A 15,835-nucleotide genomic window follows, 5' to 3' on the forward strand; every position below is an offset into this window, starting at 1 on the left:
ATTAGTGTGAGTAAATCTTTCATTTATTCTGGTGGAATCACTCATAATAGGTTGCTCAGCATTGTGGACTTTTTAGGTTTCTCAGTTTGTACCCTTCCTTTCAATTACTTAGGAGTTCCCATTTTCAAAGGGAACCCTAAAGCTGTCTACTTCCAAGCAGTTGCAGACAAAGTTAAAATCAAGCTTGCATCTTGGAAAGCTGCCTTACTCTCAATGGATGGTAGGGTTCAGTTGGTTAAATCTGTCATCCAATCCATGTTTATTCATTCCATGACAGTGTATTCTTGGCCAACTAAGTTACTTAGGGATATGGAGAAGTGGATCAAAAATTTTATCTGGAGTGGTGATCTGAATAAAAGAAAATTAGTCATTGTGGCTTGGAAGAAAGTTGGTGCTCCTTATGATGAAGGTGGTCTGGCTTTGAGATCTTTGATTTCTCTTAATGAAGCAACAAACTTGAAACTGTGCTGGGACATGTTACATTCTGAAGATCAATGGGCCTGCATCTTAAGAAGTAGAGTTCTAAGAGGTTCCTCATGCATCAATCATCATATTTACTCATCTGTGTGGAGTGGAATCAAGAATGAATTCTCAACAATTTATGAACAACTCTATTTGGCTGATAGGAAATGGTGAAAAAATTAACTTCTGGCAGGATGTTTGGTGGAATGACCCTATGATACATTCTCTGAATGTTCCCTCAGCAGTCATGGATGCTTTTCCTTCTTCTCTGAGCCTATCTATTTCAAACCATCATTGGAATATTCCTGATGAAATCACTAGTAGCTTCCCTCATATCAAAAGACTTGTTGAACAAAATACTCTCCCTTCTCATGAAAAACTTGACTGTTTGATATGGAAACACAATTCAACAGGTTCTTTGTCCCTTAAAGAGGCTTATGAGTTCATGAGACATCACTTTCCAAAGATTGACTGGACAAAAGACATTTGGTCCAATGATATCCCTCCTTCAAAGTCAATGTTAGTTTGGAGACCTATGCTTGATAAACTGCCTACAGATGATCAATTAGCTCTAAGAGGGTGTCATCTACCTTCTATGTGCTCTTTATGCTCCATCAGTGAGGAAACCTCCTTCCACTTGTTTTTCCAATGCTCTTATGCTGTTCATTTATGGAGATGGCTGGCTTCTACTCTAAACTGCACGCTGCAATTCCAGACAAAGGAAGAAGTCTGGTCTCTCTGCAATAAAGGTTGGAATTCTCAATGCAAAACTGTTGTTACTTCTGCATTAATCAATGTTTTTTGCTCTATATGGTTTGCCAGAAATAATGCAAGATTTAACAATAAAATGATACACTGGAAAAGCTCAGTTTCTATCATCATTTCTGGTGCCTCTCTAGCAGGTAATTTAACTAACAAGAAAGCTCATACTGATATGAGAAACTTCACTGTTTTAAAAAAGTTTGATGTCTGTATTCACCCTCCTAATGCCCCCAAGATTATTGAAGTGGTGTGGAATCCTCCTATTTTTAGTTGGGTGAAATGTAACACAGATGGTTCTTCCATCATCAACAACTCAGCCTGTGGAGGTATATTCAGAAATAATCAAGCCAAATTTCTTCTTTGCTTTGCTGAAAATACTGGCCCAGGAAATGCTTATCAAGCTGAGTTATCCAGTGCAATGAGAGCTATTGAGCTGGCTGATCAATATCAGTGGCGTAATTTGTGGTTGGAATGTGATTCTGCCTTGGTAGTTAATGCTTTTACAAACCATCGTCTCATCCCTTGGAAGCATCGAAATAGATGGGAAAACTGCTTGAATCTAACCTCTACTATGAATCTTTTGGTTACTCATGTATATAGAGAAGGAAATGGTTGTGCTGATGCCCTAGCTAATTATGAGCTCAATGTGAATGTGTTAACTGTTTGGTTAGAGATCCCTGCTATCATTAGAGGGCTTTTTGCTAGAGATAGGCTAGGGTTGCCTAATTTCAGGTTTACTAACCCTTGAGGAGGTTTTGGTCTGGTCCCCCTCCTCTCTTTTGTATCTTTTTTTTCTTTGGCAATATATTTGGGGTGTCCTAGCTTCCTGTTAGGCTCCTTCTTTTTGGTTAAAAAAAAAACCCATAAAAGCTATAAAATAGTATTGACTTGGTAACGTAACGTTAATATAGGCATAAATCCTTAAAATAACATGACCAAGTCAAAACCTTAATTAAATACAGTAATTGCATTTTAAATAAATAATAATTAACTTTAAAATAAATTATAAACTAAAATTCAAACAATCCTCCACAATTTATTTTAAAGTTTTAAGTGTTTTAGGTGTTCCCAAGAGCATGAGAAATCAATGCATAAGCACTTGTCTTTTGGACTATGAACTAGCACATGGAGAAAATGAAATTTGATGTACTAGAATGTCGGTGAGAGTATAACCTCTATGAACCTCATTCCGTACACAAACAAGTAATTAAAGACACATAAACGCGTATAATATTTAAATAAAATAATCCTAGCAGAAAACAAGTTGTTACAAAGACAAAGGAGGGGATGAAGCACAAGACGACACCGATTCAAACTTTACCGAATGTTGCTGAAGATGCAGAATAGAAAGAGGATATTTCTTACTGCACTACAAGATTCAATAAGACCTGAAGCAACAAACTTCTTGGGTGTATAAGAAACTACTGAAGAAGAAGGAACATCAACAAGACCAAAGGTAGTTGATGTTGTGCTATTGAGAGAAGCAACTCAACTTGCTATTGACAGTCTGAAAAACAAAGATCCGCCAACAGTTATTCAAGCAGAACAAGCAGAGGAGATTCAGAAGAATAATTCTGAAAGGTTTAAGTTTTCAAAAGCAGGAAGACAAAAAGCTGCAGATTCTCCAGGTAACTCTTAAACTTTTGTGGATGACAGTGTTTTACCCCCCATCTCCACCTAAACCAACTCATACAAAGCGTACCATAGATAAAATTCTCTCATCCATATCTTCTACTTCATATGATTTTGAAGATGAACATTCAGATGCTAGTAATTCATCCTCAGTTGAAGATTTAACTCACACATTATATCCAAATGCTCCACTACCACCCAACTCCTCACTTGAAACTGCATTTTATATTAAACTTCCAATTAATGTTCAAAACCCTGAATCCAACACCAGAGCATCTTTAATTGCTAACATGATCCTTCACAATTACATAAGTGAACAGTTAGCTAAAATTGGAGCTATAAAGGATAGCTTTGGAAAAGATTTACCTACACATCCAACTGAGCCCATATCTGAGCCAAAGACTGTACCCAAGACTACCCCTTCCATCACTCAAAATTCACCAAACATCTTGAAAATTAATGTGACTGAATTAATCATCACATCTATCTCTACAATATAAGTTGTTCAAGAACCTCATCTTTACAGTACTCTGAATGCTGAAAGTGACAACATTCATTCATGAACACAGGATCTCATCTTGAGCCACAAATGACCACTTAAGAGCCTAATCAACATCAAGCTACATCTAACCAGTCTCCACCCTCTCCCAGAAGCAAGGTCACTCCCAGCAAGAGTCCGGAACAATTTACATCTGAAACATAGTCACATAATTCGTGGTTCGCTTCTGTACGTGGTACGGGTTCCGGTACGCGGTACGCATCCTTCAAAGAATCGGGTACGTGGGGGGTATACATAGTCGGTATGCTATTTTGGTTTGCAGTACGCGCTAATGTATTAATTGGTCAACTATTATGGGTAAGATTATAATTTGTTGTGAAAGGGGGTATGATTAGGAATTATAACATCATTATATTTTAATACAAATAGTCCAAACAAAGGCCCATTTACTGTCCAGACTCCAGAGGCCCAATGAAAAAACCTAATTTTAGAAATCAGAAGTCATCTTCTTCCTCCTAACAGCAGCGGGTCCTCTTTTTCCAGATTTAAGAACTAGCTTCTGCCTCTGCCTTCTTCTTATACAAAATCGCTATTTCCTCCTTTTCATCATGACTTTCAGAAACTATCTCTTCCCTATTTCTAGATCTATTTTTCCAGATTTTCTGCGAATACTCTGGTACGCTTGCGGCTGCGAATTTTCACGCGAATTCTGGCAAACCAGTACGCAGAAGTACCGCGAATAGGTTCGCGCGAACCAATTCGTGGTTCTCCAATGGAACCAACGAATTATGTTACTCTGGTCTGAAAGGATTGCAGCACTTGAAAAGGAAAATGCTGACCTGGGAAAAGAGATGAGAAGTCTGTCTCAAGATATATCTAGTTTCAAGCAGCTATTGGGAAAATTCAAGAAAAATCATCTAAATTATCACGCAATTTGATGCGAACTTAGCACAAATTTAGAGTTGCTGAAGGATGAGCTCTCTAAAATGCCTTTGGACAACCCTTTATTTGATATTTTGTACACAAATCCTTTATTTTGTATCTTGTGTAAACTCTTATGTTCTATATAAAATTTCTTTCAATATCTAATGTTTCTCGTTATATTTGTTGATGGCAAATGTGGGAGAGAATATAGGATAAGAGGAAGTAAGATACAGTGATATAGAGACCGAAACAATGTACATTTAATGTTAAAGGAGCAAGACATAAGTAAAGGTAAATCCTTAGGTTGCACGGAAGAGTTAATCAATGTTCAACTGAGCTTACTTGCAAATTTATCAGAAGAAATTGTCAGACTTGTAAAGTTCTGATACGAGCAAAAAATCTGATAAGTGTTATCCTCAGTTTCATCTTGATATTAACTTGTGAGAACTCATCAGAATCTAAGAAAGTGTTATTAGAGTTAGGTAAACAACTCAGACCTTAAGAGCTCTGATATGTTTAAAGTTCTGATAAACATGAAAGTTCTGATGTGTTCAATTACAGGTGCTCTGATATGTTTTAGATATAATTGCCAATGAATTTAATTAACCAAGATACAACTTAGGGGAGAGGTTACAAACCTCACCTTAGGAACTATCAGATGAGACTTAAGTGGAGCTTGAAAACCTCATCTTATTGGACCATCACAAACTTAGAGGGAGCTTACAATCAGTTGTGATTGTAAGTCTCTTGTTTATATTTGTAGTAAATAAACATAAGTCTCTTGCTTGTCAAGCTTGAGCGTATAAGCCTCTTGGTTAAATCTTGAGCATCAAAGTCTCAATCAGTTGTGATTGGGCACCAGAAGTTTTAATCAGTTGTGATTAAGCATAGAAGTCTCTTAGGGAAGCCCTTTGAGCAAAAGAAGTATCTTGCCCACTTTCTTGAGAAAAGGAAGTCTCTTGGAGTTGTCCTTGATAATAGGAAGTCTCTTGGTAGTGACCTTGAGCAAAGAAGTCTCTTGCCAGTGTGCTTGAGCATTGAGAAGTCTCTTGGAAGTGTCCTTGAGCATCTGTAATTTGTGAGGTTATAGTGAAATCCCTTGGAAGTGCAAGGTGACTGGATTACTCCTGTGTTTTAGGATGAACCAATATAAAATTGCTTGTGTCTGATCTCTCTCTCTCTCTCTCTCTCTCTCTCTCTCTCTGTGTGTGTGTGTGTGTGTTATGTATTTCCGCTGCACTCAGACTCCATATGATAATTTGTACTCATCAGATTCTAAACAATTTACATCACTTAGAAAAAGAAAACCAGAAAAATCCAACACAGTTCAACGCCCTTTCTAGTATTTTTCTCACCTTCAAGATCAAAAACATTGAATTTAATAAACTTCATTACACAAAAACAAAATTCTTATAATGGCTATATTTTGTCTTATTATTCAACGATAGTATTCTCTTGATTATGATTATAAAAAAGAAGCTACTCAAGTTGTTGTTGTTGCAATCCCCCAAATCCTTCCATGTAAAGATTAACAACCATTGTAGTTGTTCAAAACACTGCACTTGAAAGAAGAAAAATCTACTTTCTTATTAATTTGAATAGATAAATCAAATAAAAGCCAAGAACATTATTTTTTAATATGTAGAAATATTCTTATAAGTGAGAGTTATATAGGTGATTTGCAAATCAATCAAAAATTCAAAAGTACTCTTGAGTTGATATAGGAGGAAATTGCATTATGCTCTCAAAGAGTTATCATCCTAGCCATAACTTTGTATCACTCAGATACAAGCTAGTAGTGGCAACTTAGTAAGAGTCCGCAGAGACATTCTAAATATTTGAGATAGTATGCACAAACATTAAACATTGGGTTCTCACATGTGTGAAATGATGGAGCATAGTGGTCTAAGTTGAATTAATTATTTGATTAATTTTAAGATTTAATGTGTATTGCCCCTATTCATTGTGCAATACATAACTTTGGCTTCAATTATCCGATCGTCGTGTTATAAAGCAAGGGTAGAGAAATACAACTTTCATTTTTCATTCGAAGCATATTTCAAGCATCTTTATGGTAAAAAAAAATGCATCTCTAAAGCATTGAAGTCGATTACCATTTTGGGCCACTATTATTATTATTTTGGCTTAATTGCACTTTTGGCCCCTATCTTTCTAAAAGTTACGGTTATTGGCCCCTAACTAATTTAAATACAAAACAGCCCCCTAAGTATTGATTCTTTGGCAGTTTTGGCCCCCTGGTCCATTTTTGACTTGCTCGTTGATGACGTGGCACCCAGACCCCTTATGTTTGGTGCCACGTGGATATTATTTATTTTATTTTTTTTAAAAGCTTGCTGGCATTTTTAAATTGGGGAAGAAATTAAAAAAAAAATAGTTTATTCTTCTTCTCACGTTCCCTTCTTCTCCCACAACCACCAATCTTCCTCTCCCTTCTCCTTACCGACAACCTCCACCCTTCCGTCGTCATCGTCGTTGCTGCCCCTTTTTCCTCTCCCTTCTCCTCACCGACCACCTCCACCCTTATCACCACTCTTCCTTCCATCGTCATCTAACCGCCGCCGTAATAAGTTGATCCACTGCCACTCCAACTGCTACCGCTGAGACATTTGAAATCTACTAAATCAAGGTACAACCAAATCTACTACAGTAGTCATGTTTTGATGTGTTTAAGGGAATATTCATCACCAATTACAAAAATTGATGTGTGAATGATGAATTAGACAAGTTGTTCCTTGTTTTAAAATTATCATGGATGATTAATTGAAATTAAAAGGGGGAAGCAGTGGTAGTGATGGGTGGCTGTGATTAATTGAGATGAAAAAGAAACCATTTTAGATCTTTGTCAGTTGGAAGAAACCTTGAAGCAGCGCAGCCATGGCAATAGATCCAAAACAAGGATGGGTCCTTGTCAGTTGGAAGAAAGCTTGAAGCAGCTCAACCTTCCTCTTTTTCTTCAATTTGGAACTGCAAGGATGGGTCCGACTTGAACTGATCCAGACATACTTGTTCTTTCTCCCTCCACTTCGATTCCGCCTTGCTCACCTTCTTGATGTTGGATTCGGTTCTGGACTCCGTTCTTTCTTCTTCCTTCAGCGATTTGTCTTCATTTCTTTAATTTTCAAGGCTGTTTGATGTTGTATAGATCGACTTATGAATCAGTTACAGCTTCCTCTCCTTTCTTCTCTTCTGTTAGATTCTATTACAAGCTTGTGTTTGTGAGTTCATTTATAATGACTCAGTTTGTATTGAACAGATTGAAAACGTGTGTGTGTTATGAACAACTTTGTAATGTCAGATGTATGCTCATTGTGAGCACCGAGTTTGTGATGAAGGTTGAGGTTTAGTACTGGTTGTATTTGAATGTTCTTGCTGGAAGAATGTTCTTGAGAAATTTATGATAATTTTTTGGAGTGTAGATCTTTGGATTTGCTGATTTTGGTTTGTTCTTCTGTTTATGAGGTTTGAAGGTTCATGATGTTCTTGAGGTTTTTTGGAAGAAAAAGTGTTTTTGATCCATATTTTGAGGCTTCCGCAAATTCATGATGTCCTTTTTTAATTTTCCATTTTTTTTTAATTTTACCAATTTCAAAATGCCAGCAAGCTTTTAAAAAACAGAATAAATAATATCCACGTGGCACCAAACATAAGGGGTCTGGGTGCCACGTCATCAACGACCAAGTCAAAAATGGACCAGGGGGCCAAAACTGCCAAAGAATCAATACTTAGGGGGCTGTTTTGTATTTAAATTAGTTAGGGGGCAATAACCGTAACTTTTGGAAAGTTAAGGGGCCAAAAGTGCAATTAAGCCTATTATTTTTTTGAAGAATTTTGGGCTAGTTACTTAAGCCCAAATCATTTTCAAAATGTCCAAACCATAATGGAATTAGGTTTAAGTATGTTAGGAGTATATATAAAGTTTTGTTTTGTTGGAGACAATCATCTATTCATTCGGCCGTTTTCACATTTGTTTCTGGCAAATCACACTCCATATAAGTTCAATTCTGCAGATCTATTCGCCAATTAAGGATCCTATTTTATATTTGAGGTTTGAATTTCTAATGTCAATTTCATTTCTATGATTTAATATATTTTCCTTTTGATTTTCAATTTCTTGATTACAATTTTGTTTCTTTGATTTATGTTGAACTCTTGTTTTGATTATATCGATTTTTCATGCTCAATTTGGCTTAGGTTAATCAAATTCATTTATTTAGACACGTGATATGAATAAATGTTCGAATAAATATAATTAGGGTTTGTAATTTTTTTAGCGGGGTTTCTGTAATTTTTTGTAACATGATTGATTGGATTTGACATTTAGATTAACTATGGTTTTGTGATGCTTCTTCCAAAATCAAAGTAAATTAAATTCAATAGTTTTGTGAAGCTTGTTCCTGAAATCAGTAAAGATCCTAATGAAATTAATTGGTGCTTAATCAGTTAGTTTCATAATCAAATAAGATAATTGAAACATAGAACGGATAACCCTAATACCAATTATAGACCCAAACAGAATCTGACAACCCATCAAATTGGTTGTTTTGCCAACTCGTTAATTTCATGAATAGCAAACTATTTCATGAATCAAACAAAACCCCCAATTTATATTTTCATTATTGTTCTTATTCTTGGTTATTGATAATTGACAAATTGTGTTTTAACAGCAAGGTTTAACAACCTTATACTACATTTTTGAAAATCTAATTTTTGATTTTATCACCCACGACAACAATTAGATCATCAGATAAGTGATGAGAGTAATGACATTATAAAATATTGATTCTATGTAATATTGGGGTGGAAATCCTGACTACTTTAATCATCGATTATAGTGGATGAAACCCCTCTAAGTTTAAGGGCAAAAGAACACTGGAATGAACTAGTCAATCAAGTTGATGATGAATCAGATCAATATTTTTCATGGTTTAACTTAATCAAGTCTTAACTCGTCTTAAAATGAAGTTTTTTTGACTAAATCTTAAATTAAAGTTAAACGTAACATTTTGGTAAGATTAACGCTTGTATATACACCCTCTCGTCGTTATTATAAGTATAATATCATTTTTTAGATTCATTGAGTGACTGATGTATTCGACCAATACTATAGATAAAATGCATCAGTATTCAGTGAATTTGAAAATTCAATGTATATGTGTGTGTATATTAAGACAATAATATATAGATATATTATAATATCTATATAAACTTTGACTGATATTTATAGATAGACATTATATTTTAATATTTATCTATATAAATTGAATGATATATTTATACACTTTGACTAATAATAATATATATACATTATATATTAATATTTATCCATATACGTTGACTAGTATATATGTTTATATACAGACTATTTAATATATATTTGACTGATATTCTCTCTCTCTCTCTCTCTCTCTCTCTCTCTCTCTCTCTCAATGTTACACTCTTTTAAAAGGGATATCATTTTATATTCTAAATGTTAAATAATTTTCAACCTATCGAATAAAGTTCTCTTTGTTTTGAAATAAGCAGAGTTCATATCAATGGCAGCCAATCCAAGTTCAAATATCGAGACTTCGGTGAATAAGGTAAATACTAAACTTTAATTTCTATATTTTTTCAACTATCTATGCTCTCATATATGAGTTAGGATCCGTTGACACCAGGTGTCAACGGATTCGTTGACACCAAATCTCGTCCCTTCATTTTTATTGATCTAAAGGCTTATATTCATTTACTTGAAAATCTCACATGATCTTTACTTACCTGAATTTTTAAAGTCCATTTATTTAAATGCTAATTCCTCTCTCTTGTTTTGATTATATTGATTATTGACCAGATTTTTGTTTTTCCTCTCTATTACTAATCAGGGCTTAATCTCCATTTCATGTTTTTGACAAAATCTCCATTTCAATATTATCATGGCATTTGTATTTCGTGCATCACTTTTCTCTCAACTGCATATACTATTTTTTTTTTAATCATTGTAAAACCTAATTTCCATAATAGGCACACTGATTTTTCTATCGGGTTAACGTAACAAAGCCTGAAATCATGTGTCTTCACCGATCTCAGTTAGAACACCAAAGCCATGGATAACTCCTGAAATTTGTATAAGCACCGATGATTGACAACAATTCAATTGAATTCAAAGAGTTTTCCATGTTACTAACACCATAAAATTAATTATTATATATCCATTATTTTACATTCAGATGAGCGAATTCATTCATGGCTAATCACCAAACAGAGATTGATACACGAGATCCCTGTATTTGATACTGAATTAACCAAATGGGAAGAGAGATGCAAACAAGAAACAATATTACGGATGGTGGCTGATAACAATTTCTTAAAAAGAAATAAAGACTATTAAGATGGGATTCTGTTTAATTTCAATTTTTCAAAAACAATAATTATATGCTATTGAGAGGAAGAATACACACACAATAGAAACATATCAACCTTTGATTAAATAAAATATACGGTTGAGATTTGGTGTCAACGGATCCGTTGACACCTGGTGTCAACGGATCCTGACTCCTCATATATATATATATATATATATATATATATATATATATATATATATATATATATATCTCTTAGGTCTTTTTGTTTTATGTTTTCATGTTATCTTTTTTGCCCTTCAATAAATCATATTTTAATATATGATTTTTTTTCTCTATAGAAGTTGTACATGTGTCGTGCTTATCCTTCCGGTTCAATCATAGTATACAGATCCATTAAACTTGTTGTTTATATATATATATATATATATATATATATATATATATATATATATATATATTATTTTATTTTATTAAATCAAACTTGAAAATACATTGTATATTTTAAAAGGCATTTTTTTCTTTCGTGATCTAAATGATAGATATATATTTTATTAATGTGCTTTGATTTTGAAAGAGTTAATGTTCCTTGATATGAATGATATAAAAAGAGAATCTAGTTTGATTATCTTGCACCTTAATTACTAGTTCGTTTTCTTTTATGTATAGAGTTTTCTTCTTCATTTCATCTTTAACCAATTTCTCTTTATTAATAGTATCTATATAAATTAAATATACTCTTGCATATTAGATTTTCTAATTTAATAGAATAAATTACTTTCATATTTTGTACATGCATTGTATTAATTTTTGAGATATATGTATAGTTCGTTTAAATATACTAGTATTATGTATTTCAATTGATCAGGAGGATGACATGACCCGTGATGCGGAACCAATATCATGTGTATTTCCATATGACAACAATGGTGATGATAATACTAATTTTGATGTTGGTGATGATAAAAATGATAGCCCTAAACATAATAATGATAAAGCCATAATCATTGCTCCAATAAATGAGGTAATTTGTACATTGTTTGAAATTTTAGTATACCTTTGCTAGAATATTTTCGCTCTTCATTGTTTTAAATTTTATAAATAACTTTTTTGCTTATGGTTTTAGATTTCAAGTCCACCTACTACATCAACAAGAAAACAAAAAATCCCTAAAGGGCTTTCAAAAGAATGGATTAAAAATTGGGAAGTTAAAGAGACGCCAAGAAGGAACGGAATCAGGATTGATAGGGTATGTTGTCAATTTTGAAATGAATACTTTTGCTATAATCATGTGCTCAGGGGTACCATGGGAATTGGCTAATCATGAGTTTGTTTTTCCTCAAATGAATATTATTGCCGGTTTGCTATTCTAGTAATAAAAATATTTATATTTATATGATTGAATTATTCATAAGGAAATCCATTATAAAATATTAATTTTAAGTTAAAGGCCAATATATATATATATGTGTGTGTGTGTGTGTGTGTGTGTGTGTGTGTGTGTGTGTGTGTGTGTGTGTGTGTATGCGCTTGCACGCGTGCATGTGTGTGTGTAAGCTTCTATATAATATATTTTGAACATAACATATTTTAAAGTTATTCTGGTTAAGTGAAAATATGTTTATTTGATGCGGGTTGTTAACAGTTTTCCTTGAGATAATTAAAGAATATGAAAGTTGAATAAAATTTTATCAACGAAATTAGTTTTCAAGAATGTTGAAGTTCAAAAGATTTCAAATGTAATGCCACATACTCTTTTAAGGATTTATAATTAGTCATCTCATAATTTCTTGAAGTCGTTCACGTTTATTAAAGACGTTCTTACATTCTATGTACAAAAGGATGTTGTATCTTGTTTGTATACTCAATTATCATAATAATTCCTTTAAAATATAGTCTCATACATGTAAATCATCTCTTTTACTCCAATGTGAATTTTTTGAATTTCCTTTACCTATAATTCTGTTGGAGCTACACATTGAACACACCTCATACACTAACTCCATACAAGACACCGTATTAGGAGAAGTATGCCCTGATTCCACTAAAATGTCATATGTTACTTTAAGAATTGTCAATGTCCACACACATCACCGCTTTCAATGTGTTTTGTCTTTAATATCTCATTATAGGGAAACTTGCTAGAATTTCACACATCTCATTAGTGCTTTAAGTCAATCATGATTAACTGCAAAATTGTCATATTATGGACTATTGAAAAAAAGATGCATATGATCACTATAGGTAGTACCAAAAATTCCATATATTTGTAAATTCCCCTCACCCCTCCAATTTCAGTATAACTATATAGGTAATCATATGTTATTATTACTTAGAAGAAAATGTTCGGAGCTTCTCGTCGAATATGTCTATTGTAGAGTCTATCACTCACTGAATTCATTAATTTTTGATTTCACATGCCTACATGATTTTACATGGTCCTTTATCGAACAACTTTACATCGATTAAAGTATTTTTTGAGACCCTAATTTGAGGTTTTTAGTATAAAATTTAGTTTTATCAGAGGATATCTCTACCAATTCAATGTAGTTAGGGATGAATAAAGAAAAGTTTGTTCAACATGTGATGATTAAGGCTTAAGGGGGTGAAAAATAATGAGTAGTTCACAAGTCATGTTAATTAGAGGTTCCTATCATACCTGTAGGAAAGTCAGACATATGAGTAAATTAAACTAACATTCAAATTTTAGGGATGCAACTTTATTTTGGGTTGAGTATACCATCAGAATTCTATAGTTACACATTCTTAGCTTGACGCACTAGTAGTATTGGCAACCTTCTTAGCACATAGTTTTACATAAAGCGCATAAGCGATGATTAAAAATGTTAAAAATATTTGTGTTGGTTTTAGGGGACAATCATGCATCCTTTTTTTTTCTTCAAATGACAATCAGACATCCTAAAAGTAGCTTAATAATCAAATCAAAAAAAATCTTTACACACTTGAAAACCTTCTTGATATAAACCATATTCAAGTACAAATGTAGAAATTAAAAATTGAGAGAAAGAAAGTACAGAAATAACTTTTATACTATATCACCTATAAATTGGAGAACATCTAGTCCCCATATCTTGTGAGATTTTTCCTATTCTAAAAATTGAACAATAATATTTTTATACAACCTATGCAAACGTATGAGTTGTTTCAATTTTGAAACCTAATTAGGTTCTGAAGCCAATATTCTTATATAAGAAATAAATGATTTTCACTAAAGTTCTTAGTCCTTAGATGTGAGAACATTAGAGGTCTCATAACCATTTTGACATATCATAAACTATTGTGATATCAACATCTTGAAATTGTCTTATTCTATATTTTTACTAACAAGATCAATATTTAATTAATTAATGTTGTGTTGCAGACATATTATCATAAGAAGGAAAAGTTTACTTTGCGGTCCATGAAAGCTGTTGAGGAATATGAGATTTCTGGAACACTTCCACAACGTAAAAGGAAAACGGAGGAAATGGAAATTATCATTGTTGACAAAAAAATTAAAGTGAGTACACTCTTTTTGAATATATACAATTTTCAGCACATATATTGATATGCAATGTTTAACCTTTTAAGTTTTTTTTACCAAATGTTTAATCTTTTTAATTACTATAAAATAATATGATACCAAAAATATTTCAAGAAATAATATAAGTATTCTCAATAATATTAAGACATCTTTAAAGATTATTTTTTTTTTAGATAGAATCCTAAGAGACAATACTAAAAAGTTTATTTTGACTTGACTTTCAACCATTATTTTGTTTATAAAAACAAAAGTACATATAGAAATTCTTTTTTATAGTTTCTTTTTTCTTTGTCTTTAAATGCAATAAATGATTTCTTATAGAAATAAAAGTTCTTATTTTGATTGGATTTTTTATTATGTTTTTTTCTTTTATTTTTAGAAAACATTTTTAATTTTTTTTAACAAATTTTTTTTCAAAAGAAAACATTTTTAATTTTTTTTAACAAATTTTTTTTCAAAAACATGTACTATTTGTTTTTTTTTAAAAAAAAGTAGTTATATTATAAAAGAATGTCACAAACAAATTAACAAAAAAATCTTTTTAAGTTATTAAAAAGTGGCACTATAAACTTTAACATAATATTTTTTTAATTTTTTATACTTGGGGGAGAATGAAAGTATTATTAATTAAAATTACACGAGTGATTGTCTCTAAATTGTCAATGATGAGATTGAACATTGATTCTTATGTTTATAAGGTCAAAATTTGACTATTGAACTGACACCTCTTGAATGATATTTTTCTATATTATTAAATTACTTTATAGAAAAAAATGGCAAATTGCTTTGAGATGAATTGTATATTGGAAAAAGCAAAGTAAAATTTCACATATACTTGACAAATTTTGAAATTTTAAATTATATTATGTAATATGTTGCTACCCACTTTATTAGTAAAAACTTGTGGAGAAGAGAAAAGAAGTTGACGGATGAGAGTAAGATTATTTTGAAAAGTTAAGATTCTCATGTTTTGAGTATTAAAAATTTAAGAAAATGCTTAATTAGTTGAGTGACATATATATTTTATTACTAGTCATACAAATGTCATAAGTTTTGTTGCTAAAACTTCTACGCTCTATACTTTGTTCTTTAAGGAAATAATTTTACAGAATGAAATATGTATCAATATAAAATTAGTAACATAACATCTTAATTTCATTTTTAAGTATTTTTATTTTTATGCTTTAAATTCTTTTCAGGAGAGCCTTGCAAAGAAACAAAAAGAAGAAGATGTAAATATGCCAATCTGTGTTGAAGAGTTCTTGGCGGATGCCCACTACAACTTACTTCATTGGTTTGAACATTAAGTTTTTGGTAATATATTGTCATGATTTCAATAAATCTCTTTTGTTTAAGGTGACACAAAACTCAATAATATTTTGGGTGAGAACAACCATATTTTGTTTTGTTTGTTTATTATATTTTGTGTTGGATCATGTTATTTTTGGTGGATATGAATGTATGTCATTACTCCCTTGAAAACTCTTTGCTCATAGCCATTGTGGTGTGTTCGTCTCCTTAATATGACTGAGTTTGGGTTGAATTAGAAGGTACTAGAAATAACCCTTTATCAATCACCCAAATATGCGTTGAATGGGTGGATACTTGAATCATGAAAGGTTCAGGTAATATGTTGTTTGAAGGATTCTG

This window comes from Medicago sativa, chromosome 3, assembly GCF_051527215.1.
Source record: "Medicago sativa cultivar Bolivia chromosome 3, Bolivia_mono, whole genome shotgun sequence".
NCBI classification, from domain to species: domain Eukaryota; kingdom Viridiplantae; phylum Streptophyta; class Magnoliopsida; order Fabales; family Fabaceae; genus Medicago; species Medicago sativa.